The sequence below is a fragment of the Lontra canadensis genome, unplaced genomic scaffold, assembly GCF_010015895.1.
Source record: "Lontra canadensis isolate GAN:19392208 unplaced genomic scaffold, GSC_riverotter_1.0 scaffold144, whole genome shotgun sequence".
NCBI classification, from domain to species: Eukaryota; Metazoa; Chordata; class Mammalia; order Carnivora; family Mustelidae; genus Lontra; species Lontra canadensis.
In genome coordinates this window covers 149,333-161,769 of record NW_022631138.1, presented here as the reverse complement: position 1 = coordinate 161,769, position 12,437 = coordinate 149,333, and positions in this window count along the sequence as shown.

The window sequence follows — 12,437 nt, the reverse complement described above, 5'->3', positions numbered from 1 at the left end:
GGTGGACTCAGCCCCTTTTTGGAAACTAAGAAAGACAATTGCTGGCACAGGGGGAGTCAAGACAGGGCACAGAATACCCCTTCCTTTCCAAGTGCACAGCCAGGAAGGTTCCCGGGGCCCCTCACTTCAGCTTGTCTCCCGTTGACCAAGCTTAATCATGTGGCCACATGCGGTGACAAGGTCTAGGAAATGTAACCTTTATTCTGGACAGTCCTGTGCTGAGCTAGAAACTGGGGCATGCCATTGCTATGAGAGAAGGAGAGAATGGCGATCGGAGGAAAGCGAGCAGCTACAGGGTGCAGGCAAAGAGAGAGAGGGTGGCAGCCAGAGGGCACCAGGTGAAGAAAGGGAGGCTTTGAGCATGAGAACCCCAGCACGCAGGTACAGAGACATGTGTGTGCTGCGCCCTCAGGAAAAAATCGACCCACTGACTTAGAACTGACAGTGAGTCTTGTCTTGGCTTAGGGCTCCCAGTGGGTGAAAAGATTCCTGGGAAAAATCAAGACTTAAAACCTGAAGTATTTGTGGAAGTAGCATCTAAATTTATGCTATCCGTGGGGCGAAGAGTTCCCAAGCTGAAAAATTAACACAAAATATATTCCCTTGCTGAGTCCTTGGAGCTGTTCGTACCAACAATTCAGAATAGATCTCTGAGGCCATTTTCACAAGCCGGGACACACTGGGCTCCCGCAGAACAAAACAGTCTCACTGAAGATGAGCTCACAAACACCAGTTACGAATCACACGAAGAAACCGCCTACTGTGAAGGAGAGCTGGCGAGTACGACAAACAGAAAAATCATTATTCCCAAGAATTTGGGATGACAGAACAAACTGAAAAGGATATCACATCAGGATGTTAAAATCATTATAAAGGGAGAAATAAAAATGATAGTAAAAGATTAGGATGCTTTGAAGAACAGATTGAATGGATGAAATTTTGCTAGAATGGAAGCAAGATTTGACTCTTTAGAGTCAAAAGGCACACTGCATCCTAGGTAGGGTAAATAAAAATAAATCCACATATAGACACTGCAGAACACCAAAGAGACAGTAAAAGCAATCAGAGGGAAAATATGGCTTACTTAAAAAGGAGCAATAATTATACTGATTGAAGACAATTTATCCACAATAGTAGAGATTATAAGAGAATCTTGTGCATAAATGTATAAATCTTAACAGCCATTGATTTGGGCATCGTTGTGTTTATTGCAGCATTATTTACGATAGCCAAGTGATGGATGCCATCCAAGTGTCCTTCAGTAGATGAATGGATAAAGAAGATGTGGGATATATACACAATGGAATATTACTCAGCCATAAAAAGAAATTTTTAAAATTTCTAAAATTTGCCATTTGCAACAACATGGATAGATCTAGAGGGTATAAAGCCAAGTGAAATAAGTCAGAGAAAGACAAATACCATATGACTTCACTCATATGTGGAATTTAAGAAACAAAACAAATGAACAAAGGAAAAAAGGGACAAACCAACAAACAGATTCTTTCTTTCCCCAAAAAAACAGACTCTTAACTATAGAAAACAAATGGGGAGTTACTGGAGGGGAGAAGGGTGGGGGTGATGGGGGAACTAGGTGAAGGGGATAAAGAACACACTTACCGTGAAGGGCACTGAGTAATGTATAGAATTGTTGAATCACTATATTCTACACCTGAAACGGATATAACACTATATGTTGATGATACTGGAATTAAATTTTTAAAAATTAAAAATAGAACAGAAAGGTCACTAATTTATACCACCACCACCACTAATAAACAATTTGAGATGTTAAAAATAAGGTGAAATAAAATAATAGATAACAATGCATGGAAAATGAGAGGTGGGTAATTGGAGTTGAAGCTTTTAAGAGCTTTGGCGTTACTGTGGAAGAGCAGAAAGACACTGATTAACTTTGTCCTTTGTTAAGTCAGATAGGCATGACAGAGCTGTAAATTAGCCTCTAAAAGAATAAAAATACAATACACACTATCCAAACCAGTATAGGGAAAAGGGGTGAGCATAAAGAAAATATGACCAATCTAACAGAAGGTGGCAAAAGGAGACAAGCAAAGCAAGAACATGGTAAATATAAGATAAATAAAAGAGCAAATTAAATAAAAATATATTCAGACATTCCGACCCAGAAATATTGGAAACATTTTTGTACTAAGCAGATACTAATCAAAAGCAAGATACTATAGCAGTTTTAACACTAGGCAAAATAGACTTTTAACTGCTAGGGGAAATATACATACCACTGTATGATGGTAGAAAGAGTAAGTCACCCATAGACTATAACAATCCTCAACCTGATTATACCAAATATCTTCAAAATATACATAGCAAAATATTTACAGAATACAAGGAAAAACCGGCACACCACAATCACAGTGGCAGATTTTAAACAAAGGGCTACCAACTGCAAGCTTCCTTTCCCAGAGTCCTAGAAGCTTTAAGATGACAATCTTTCCAGGATGCCTGGGTGGCTCAGTCGTTTAAACCACTGCCTTCGGCTCAGGTCATGATCCCAGGGTCCTGGGATTCAGCCCCGCATCATATAGGGCTTCTTGCTTGGCAGGGAGGCTGCTTCTCTCTCCCACCTCTGCCTGCCACTCTGCCTGCTTGTGCACGCACTCGCTCTCTCTCTCTCTCTGACAAATAAATAAATAAATAAAATCTTAAGGAAAAAAAAAGATGACAATCTTTCCTTCCACATAATCTAATCTAATTTTAGACGTAATTCCTTCAACTACCAGCATCTGTAAACTGAAGGAAGTCGTACACTTGTTAGGCAGCAGAAATGTGCAGAGCCAGATGTTCTTATTAAAACAGTCATTTTTCCAGGGAGAGGGGGGACCACCCGGGTGGCTCAGTTGGTTAAGCGTCTGCCTTTGACTCAGGTCAGGACCCGGGGTCCTGGAGTCAAGTCCCGCATCAGGGTCCTTGCTAAGCGGGGAACCTGCTCCTTCTCTTTCTAACCCTCCTCCCTACTTGTGCTCTCTATCAGATAAAGAAAGAAAATTCTTTTAAAAAATTTTTTAAAAACCTCAAATGTTCTCTTATCCAACCTCTGGTTTACAGAGAAGCCAAGGAGACAGGGCAAATGAGTTTTCCAGGGCCCTCTAGCTAGTGGGGCAACCGAGGTCCACCAGCACCTGCCCACTGACTTCATTCAGAATTACCTTGAATGTCATGTAACAAAAACCCAGGGATGGTGGCTTAACCACACAGGGGCTCCTTTTGCTCAAAGGACAACCAATCCTGCAGCGGTAGCCCAGGCTGGTATGGGAGCTCAAGCAGACCATCAAGGATCCAGCGTCCTCGCAGCCTCCTGTTCCGCTTCCTTGGCAAGCTGCTCTTTTCCTCATGGTTTCAAGATAGCTGCTTTACCCCATGGCACCTTCCAAGCAGGAAGGAAAAAGGAAGCGACAAAGAGGAAGACACAGGCCTGTGGCAGGAAGGTCAGACTCCTAGAAACCCCCAGCTGACTCCTTGCATCTCACTGACCAGCGGTAGGTAGGTCTCAAGGCTACCCCCAGCTGCAAGGGATGCTGAGGGTTGACTGACTGCTGTTTGCCAACCCCATTAAAATCAGGGTTCTGCCATGCACCCCACTAACAACCAATTAGCCTATATTCATGAACTGCCTACTGTTCCTAGGACCCTGGCTCAAGTCCTCACCTCTAGATCCTTCCAGATTTTCCCCCCTCACATTGCTCTCACCGCACCGTACTAAAGCTATTCACAGCTTTCCCTAGAAAGGAAATTGTCCGCTTTTAACAGTCAGGGACTATGGCAAGGTTGAAAGCACTGGCGGAATCCTCTGTGCCATACATATACAAAGTGGGTTTTGTGTTATTCATATCAGAATGTTTTGTGCCATCTCCCTCCCCCTCTCCATAGTGATTCTGTCTTTGCACACGTGTGTGTTCAGCACATGTGTGTTCTACTGTTCGATTCTCCTTCCTCCTCCTCCACCCCTCCAGTTTCTGCTGGGTGTGTGGGAGCTCAGGCACCCTCTGGCAAGCCTCTAGGTACCCAGGGATGCCCTCTCCAGGTGGAGATAAGCAGCCTGAAGGGAGTGAGACGCCCACATCCCACAGCAAGCCCTCTGAGGTCTGTCACAGGCGCTGTCCCAGCCTGGCAGCCTCTGTATGAAGACCTGGGATGCGGAGTGGGCTGTGGGAAGGGAGAGCCTAGGACAGACTAAGCCGGAGGGGGACCGGGGCGGCCCTGCCCACCCCTGGGACCAATGGCCGTGCTCTGCTCTGAGAAGAGGGTGGGATGCCCATGTCAGGCTGGTGACTCATGCGAGGCTGATTTGTCACACATTAACCCCACAGTCTTCACATCAACACTAAGGCAGGTATTTCCAGCTTACAGATAAAGAGAGTGAGGCCCAGAGGCTAAGTAACATATTGGGGGCCACACGGAAAGCTGCAGGACTGGGAGTTGATCGATCTGACCCTGAGCCTGTTCCCTCTCACTGAAGGTGGGTGCTGTGCCTCCAGCTTAAAGCCCCAGCGCGCCCTTTGGCCTCATCTCTGAGGGAGCAAGTGGCTGAAACAGCAGGGCTCAGACCAGAGGGAAGAGGAGGCGTCTGGTTGCTGCCCTCCCATCTATGGCTGCCTCCTCCCCCTCCACAGCCAGCAAGAGCAATTCTCCCATGGGCTCCCCACTTCAGGGCAGCCCCCTCAACTCCTCCATCTGGGGCCATTGAGAAAGCCTCCCAGAATGCACCAGGCCAAAACTGAGACCGGAAGCGCACCCTCTTCCCAATCCCCCTAGGCTTACTGGGAATCCAGAGCCTGCCCAGCTTTCTCCCCAGACCAGGGTGACCTTCATGTCCTTCCTGCCTTCTCCTGTGGCCCCAGAAGCTCCCCCTTCTTCCCTGTCTCTCTTCCTGCTGGCCCTCTGGCATGAGGGTGGCCCTGAGTTGTGTGCAGGGAGGGTGGGACAGATTGGGGTGGGATGGAATGCCAGGAAGCCTGAGCCCAAATCCTACCCTTCATCTGCTGATGCTTTCTCAGAGGAGGCATGACAAATTCAAATCAAGACAGAATTTAGGCTCTGGACCGAGAGTCCTCGGGTCCTTGTGGGCAACCCCTGATCATACAGGCTTTTATGAGGAAGCAGCAAATCATAAGAAAACCATCTCCTTGGGAGGACTTCCTTGGGACAGAAACTGCAGACTGATGCCAGTTCTGCCCTATCTCCATGTCAACATGGACAGAATGTACAACGGCATCCAAACCAGAATCCTAGATCCCCGCACCGAGCCTCAGCCAGCTACGTCGTCCCTCTGACGGGCAGAGACGGCCGCGGGGAGGGCAACCCCATGTCTAGGGCACAGATGGCTCCTCTTTCTAGGGCTTGCCTCGATCTAGAAAGGTATTGCTGTGCGCATTTAACAGATAAGGAAACTGAGGTTACTGAGGTTAGGTAACTCGACCAAGGTCACATATTTAGAAAGTGGTGGAACTTTTCAAAATACTAAGTTGGGGAAATGCTCACCATTTGTAGAGAAATTTTCGATAAGGCGTCAGGACACGGGTTTCCAGTTAACCCTCAGTTACCCAGAAAAATCAATTCCCCAGAATGTCCCTACATGTGCCTATGTGTTGTGCCTGCACGCATTTGGGTATCATGATTAACAGAGCTCTTGATAAACGGGCCAGACCACAGTGGGGAGAAATGTACAGAAATCAGCAACTGTATTCTCTGAATTCAGTGGTATGCTTCGAGCAGACTCCCAGATAAAAGGTAGCAAAACATAATCCTTTCAGAGCAACGGCAGGGAAACGGGGAGAAGCATCCACCACCATTCGAGGTGCAAGCATCCATCTGGGTCCTCTGTTTGGCCCCCTGGCTCTCACAAGCAGCTGACCCAGGGTTGGCAGGCCACCACCTCCCGGGTGTCGCTGGGATGCTGGAGCCTGGGCATGGAGAGTGCTCAACCACCAATCTGTGGTGTGGCCTTGATGGTAGCTTTCCCTCTCCAGAGCTTTGTTTCCCCGGCCATAAAATCAGGAGACTGCAAAATTTTTATGGAAAGGGCCAGATAGTGAATATTTTAGGCTTAAGGTCTATCACATATGCTTTTGGGGTGGTTTTATTGTTTGTTTTTGTTTTAGTTTCTTAAAAATTTTTTGAGTAATCTCTCTACCCAACATGCGGCTTGAACTAACGACCCTGAGATCAAGAGTCTCACACTCTTCTGACTGAGCGGGCCAGGCTCCCCATATATTCTTTCTTTCTTTTTTTAAACAACACTTTAACAATGTAAAACCGTATAAAAATGGAACCAGGAGGAGAAACTTCAGAGAATGTACCACAATAAGGCAGAACCACCTCTGCTCCCCTTCCTACCCTCAAGTTCTTATTCAGCTCCTTAAAATGGAGAGGCTCCCACCTTTCTCCCAGGAGCCAGGGTCTCCCTTCAGCCCTCAGGATTAATAGTCACCTCCCCATCCCGATCTAAACCATCTATAATACGGACATACTTCAATGTCACTATTAGCTGCTGCTCCAAGCCCCTAGAGTGGGCCCCACCACGGGGCCATTTTGGTGCCTTCCCCCCTGACCCCCTTCTCCTTCCCCTCCCTGCAATTTAGCAACACAGCAGGCTAATATGCGTGTTCTGATAGGCCGGCAGCCGTGACAGCCCCGCCCACTAGCCCTGCGGGGCAAGGGGTATATGTGCTTCTATGCCTCTGTGTCTTCCTCTGGTGCTCAGCCTACCCCGCACTCCCTGACCTTGGCCATGTCCTGTGCTTGTCCTTACTTAGTCTTGTCCTTGTGTCCTTGGTATGCATCCACGAGGCCCTCTACGCCGCTGCCGTCTGGCGTCTATAGGACCATGGGCATGAGCGCAACTGTGTTCCTGGCCCTGCCGGAGAGCTCACGGTGGTCCTGCTTACAGGGCAAATTTTGTGCTGAGGTGGTGAGCCGAGCAAAGGCGGGCAGGGCAACAGGCCCAAGCCAGGTGTTCTGGGGGCTCAGGAGGATGAACCATCAGCATCTCCTTTCCACACCTGTCCTAAGGTCAGAATGAACTTGAGTCCAGCAGGGTCCCTGAGCCAGAGACTTTCTGTGCGTGCAGAGGCTGGGGAATTGAGTGGGGGTCTGGAAGTAATCGGAATCCACAGGCTGGATGAGGGGGGTCCGTAGGCCTCACTTGTTCCACTGACCCTGGCAGTCCAGCCTGAAAAGAAATGATTAACTACTCCATATAGATCAATGTTTCTCTCCTGGATAAGGGTAGTTCAAAAAACCTCGTTAACTTGGGCCTCACTGTGTGTGCTAGGATGCTGGTCAGAGGGCAAGCTCCACTGAGCTAAGGAGCCTGGAAGTGACCTTGAGGGAAGGGGGTCAGTGTCAGGGATGCTGAAGCTACTTGAGGGGTCTTTTTGAGTTGGTTTGAAGCTGGTCTCTACCGTGGGGACCCAGCCCTATTGGAAGAGTGGGTAGAGGGCCCAGGAGTGTCAATATGAGACTTTCAAGAAAAGTTATGAAGAGCTTCACACCTCTATCCCCAGGAGGGTGTGCAGGACCTTGAAAGCTGGTGGAGAGGGAACAGCAGAGGGAAGGGAAGGTGCAAACACAAAGAGGCATGAGGGGCTTGTTGAATGACCTGAGAAGGGCAGGCCCGGGGCAGGGCCTACTGGGGTAAGGAGACAAGTTTTCCTTCAGAACACCCAATCCTCTGGGCCGCCAGGAGGATCACTGACCGCCCTGGACGCCCCGCAGAGCCCTGGGACAGGAGGAAGCACCCTCCCCTGAGTCAGCCCTTTCTGCCTGGAGCCCTTCCCGGCCCCTTTTCTGGGGAAAAAAAAAAAGAACTATGTGGAAACAAGGGGCTTTCAGCAAGGCCCGAGGGGCCCGCGACGCTCAGGCCCAGGAGCTCCCTGCCTGGCAGTAATTTGGGCGCGAGAGAAATATTGGCGGCCTTGGCTAACCGAATTATTCTTTCGGTTTGAACCAGCTCCCCCCTTTTGACTCAGATCCGGCTGGGCAAGGAAAGCGTTTCCGAAACCCCCGCCCGGTCCTGCGAACCCAGAGGGCGGGGGTGCAGCACCGCGGCTCCGAGGAAGGCTCCGGCGGGAATCGTGAGCCTGGGGTCCCCTAGGCGGCGCCCCCTCCCGGCTCCCCCCGCCCCCGCGGCTCCGGGCACCGCCCGGCTGCGCCCCCTCCGGCGGCCTCTCCTCCGCTGGGCGCCCGCGGGGGCTCTGGACGACCCGGGGCTCGAGCCTGGTTCGCCGAGCACGTGCTTAAGGCACCAAAATAGAAAAAGAAAATGCTTGGAAAGAATTTGATATTTCCAAACGAGCATCGAAATCGCCTTACGGGAAAAGTCAGTCTTGTGGGACTTCTTGACACTCATTTAACCGTTCAGAGTTGTTTTTATTGCAAGTTACGCCAGGGGGTGGGCACAGTGATCTTTTTCAGGGTTTAGCCTCTACCCCCGCCCCCCATCCCCAGGGCCCTCGGGCCTCCGGGCCCCTCCAGCGGCACCCCGTGTCAAGTCTCTTCGAACCCCATGTCAAATCCCTGGGGCCACAGGGCCGCCCAGCTGTTATTTTGCAGAATTTCTCTCTCGCGGCTGCCCACCAGCAGTTCTGCTTATCACTCCTGCCACTGACTCACAGGGGAGGAGGGGATTTCTGAGCAGTTTCAAAACTTAACCAGAATATTAGGGGTTTCATGCAGCCCTTGTTTATTTTTTTTAAAAAGCCCCCAAAGCCAACAAAATATGACACACAGGAGCAGGAGGGAAGGCGGGGTGGACAGGGGCCTTCCAAGACTGAATGTCCTATATGCTCATTACAGCTGGACCTGGGATCCAGGTTTCCTGTCTCCCTTCCCAGAGCCCTGGCTCATACCGGGCCTTCTGCTTTGCTCTGGACTGTAGAGAAGAGTTGGCGTATATGGAGAGCTTCCTCCTGCCACACACAGTTCTAAGCCCTCTACAAGAAATAGCTTGTCTGGTGCATATAATCGCACTAGGAGGTGTGAGAGCTATTAGTACGCCATCCCCATTTTACAGATGTGGAAACCGAGCATGAAGGACTTCACTGACTTGGGGCACTTGTCTTAGGGAGAAAGATGCTCATTGGTTCCACCACTCCACTGAGGCACAGCCGGCTCAGCCACGGCAGGTCTGGGAGAGTGAGTGAGGCTACTGGGGGCCTGGAACCCCCCTGCCGCAGAGACCAGTGGATCAGGGGCTTGGGGATACTGAGATCCTGAAGGGATGGAGGATGTGCTGCTTTGAATGGCATCCAGGGCCCCAGATCCTGCTCATCACCACCAAGGGGCCACTGGGAAGGGAGACCCGGGGTGGGGGCTCTGATCCTAGCTGCCAGCCTGGGGCCAGAGGGACGGAGTGGCCACCAGACCTGCACGGTTACCCAGCCTTGAAACTCCAAAAAAAGGGAACGGCTGAAATATAGAATATCCTGCCCTTAAAAATTGGGAAGTGCTGGGGTACCTGGCTGGCTCGGTCAGTAGAACATGTGACTCTTGATCTCAGGGTTGTGAGTTCGAGCCCCACGTCAGTGCAGAGATTAGTTTAAAAAAAAAAATTAGGAAGTGCTGCCCTAGAGAAGGCCTAGAGGATATGTGGTAGGGTGGTGGGGGAAGGCAGTGGGAGGAGGTGGAAATGTATATCCTGCCCTTTCTCTCCCTCCCTTCCCCTCCTTCATCCCCCTTCTATGGATCTTCCTTGTGCACTACAGGACAGAGGAGGCAGTTGCAACAGCAAAACCCTGCAGGCCAGCCCCGAGGCACAGATGGGCAGCTAGGGAGAGGCAGGAGGGCTGGACAATCATCTGTCCCCTTTAGGGCGTCTGGGGAGGCCAGCATGGTGTCTCAGACGTGGGGAAGGAAGCCTCGGGGTCCGTGATCTCTCTAGTGAGTTGCAGTGGAGTGTGTATGCATTTGTGTTTCTGTGTGTGAGCTATGGGCTCTCTCATGTAGGATGTGTGTACAAATGCACAGGTGTGTGGACACAGGTTTGTACTCGTGCTCCCAGGCATGCAGAAGTGGAAAAGATGCACAGTGTATGGGGAGAATGTTGAGTTCTGGGTTGGCGAAGTGGGAAGGAAGGAGGGCCTGAGACAGGCAGGACCATTTGGACCTGGATTCTCCTTGGGCTCTCCTGGCCAGGCACTGTTTCAAACATTGTTGGGATGTCAGGAAGGGAGGGCAGGCCGCACCTGGGGCAGTCTCAGGATGGATAGTACTGAGATGATGATCTCAGAGGCCTGGCCTTCAAGCATGGGATGGAGTGTGGGGAGAGGTCCAGGGAGAGTAGGAAGCTTCTAAGAGATGTTGAGTTCTTGGAGCCAATGGGTCCCAGACGACTCCAAGCCTGGAAGCTTTCGTTTTGATGTTAGCGTTCATTGGGGGAGCAGGAATTAAGGCAGCCTGCCCCACCCCAAAGCCTAGGCTCAAAGAATTGAAGGGGTTAATGGAGCCTATTCGGGTTGGAGAGGAAATCATATACCTTACCGATAATTCCTCCTGGCATCTTGGCATCCTGGCTAGACCCTAAGACCTCACCAGAGACTTCAAGACTTTGAAGCTATTACCTGAAAACTTAGGAAACCTGATCAGGTTGGGCGGTGGGGGGTGTCTCAGGGCCCAGCCCAGATCTCCCCTGGGGGACACACAGGGAAAGATGCCTGTTGTGCTAAGAGGTAGGGGGGATGGTGGTGGAGGACGTGTGGTTATTTATTTACTTCTTTATTTTCTTCCACAGATGGAGAATTCACCCAGTCAGAGACTGTTTGCCTGTTAATATCACCAATAGCAGAATGGTCATTTGTTGAAGGCCTGTGTGACTTCTAACCTCACATTAACCTTGATGGGCGGAGGAGATGGCTAAACCCTGTGTTACACGTGGGAAAATTGAAAATTAGAGATGGTGAGTAATTCCTGCGAGCTCACCAGCAAGCAAGGCTCACAGAGGACTGGAAAGCAGACTGCCTGGGCCGCAGAGCCTGGGCGGTTCCTGTTCTAGTACCCAGGGCTGGGAGTGAGGGCAGCCTCCTGGGAACTTGTGAACCTGTGTATGCTTTCCCCTCGTCCTTTCGTTTGTTTAATTAATTAATTAATTTTAAAAGTGCCTAACTCATTGCCAAGAGTGAAAGTGTGTAAGGACCTTAGAGCTGGGCCTGGCCTGCCTCAAACTTCAGCGGCTCTGAGCTTCAGTTACTCTATGCCTCCTTGGGGGACCAGGGCAGGAAGCCAGTGGGAAGTCTCTGGGCCCCAGCGGCCTTACCTGGTGAGGATCCAGAGCGGGAAGACACCTGTGTCTGGTTCACAGCTGGGACTCAACTCCTGTGATTGGCCCTGGAGACGGCTCAGACAATAGCTTCTAGGGGTCAAGAGGCAACTTCTTGATCAGCTCCCTCTCCCAATTCATCATAATCCTGCCCTCAGGACGCCAAAAACTAAGCTGGTGGTCACACACCATCACCACCATCACCACCACCACCACCACCACCACCACCACCACCACCACCACCACCACCACCACCACCACCCCCCCCCCCAACGCCGGAAAACTTTCCCGCCCGTTTAAGGGAACTCGGCACCTTCCGTGAGAGTGGAGACCCTCCCCCCACACCCGCCCCTTTTCCTCTCTCCGTGTCCCCAGGCCAGTCCCCAACCCTTGATTCCAACAGTAGACCTGCAGCTGACGAGATATGGATTCTAAATCCAGGAGGAAGTGGGGGACACTGAAGAAAAGAGTATCCTAGCCCCCCCACCGTGTAGTCCCCCCACCATTCACCTTGCAGGGCTGCCCCGGAGAGGGACATGGATTCTTCCAACAGGGGGCAGCCCCAAACTTTCCCCGAAGCACTTACCAACTCGTAAACCGAGGCCTGGCGGGGCGCTCCCCACCACCCCCAACTCCCACCCGCACGCCCCTCACTAGCTGGCCACCCGCCAGAGCCCAGGGTCCAGCTGTCAGGACCCTGGCATCCAGTCCCCGCCCCCGGGCAGGGCCGAGCAGCAGAGGAGCGCCAGCCGCGCCCCCTCCTGGCTGCGCTCCCGGCCGGGCCTCTGGAGCCTGCCTCTCCCCCTCTGATGTAAACTGATATTTTAATTCTCTTACAAGGAATGGTGTTTAGAGAAATGACTTAACCGGATTACTCATCGTCTATAATGACTTGGCCTGGCTCCGAGGCTATTCCTAGACATGACGCTTGAGGCTTTGATTCTTTCTCTCTTTTCTTTTGCTACTTTTTTTTTTTTTTTTTTTAATACCAAGAAATTACAGCCTTGTGCCCGCGGCGGCCCCGCCCCTACACGCTCCTCGCACGGCATCCTGGGAGATGTAGTTCTCTCTCCCGCAGCCCTCCGCTCCACATCCCTGGCTTCCCTTATCTCCTCTAAGTGCAAGACAGCGGCGGGGTCCGGCTTGG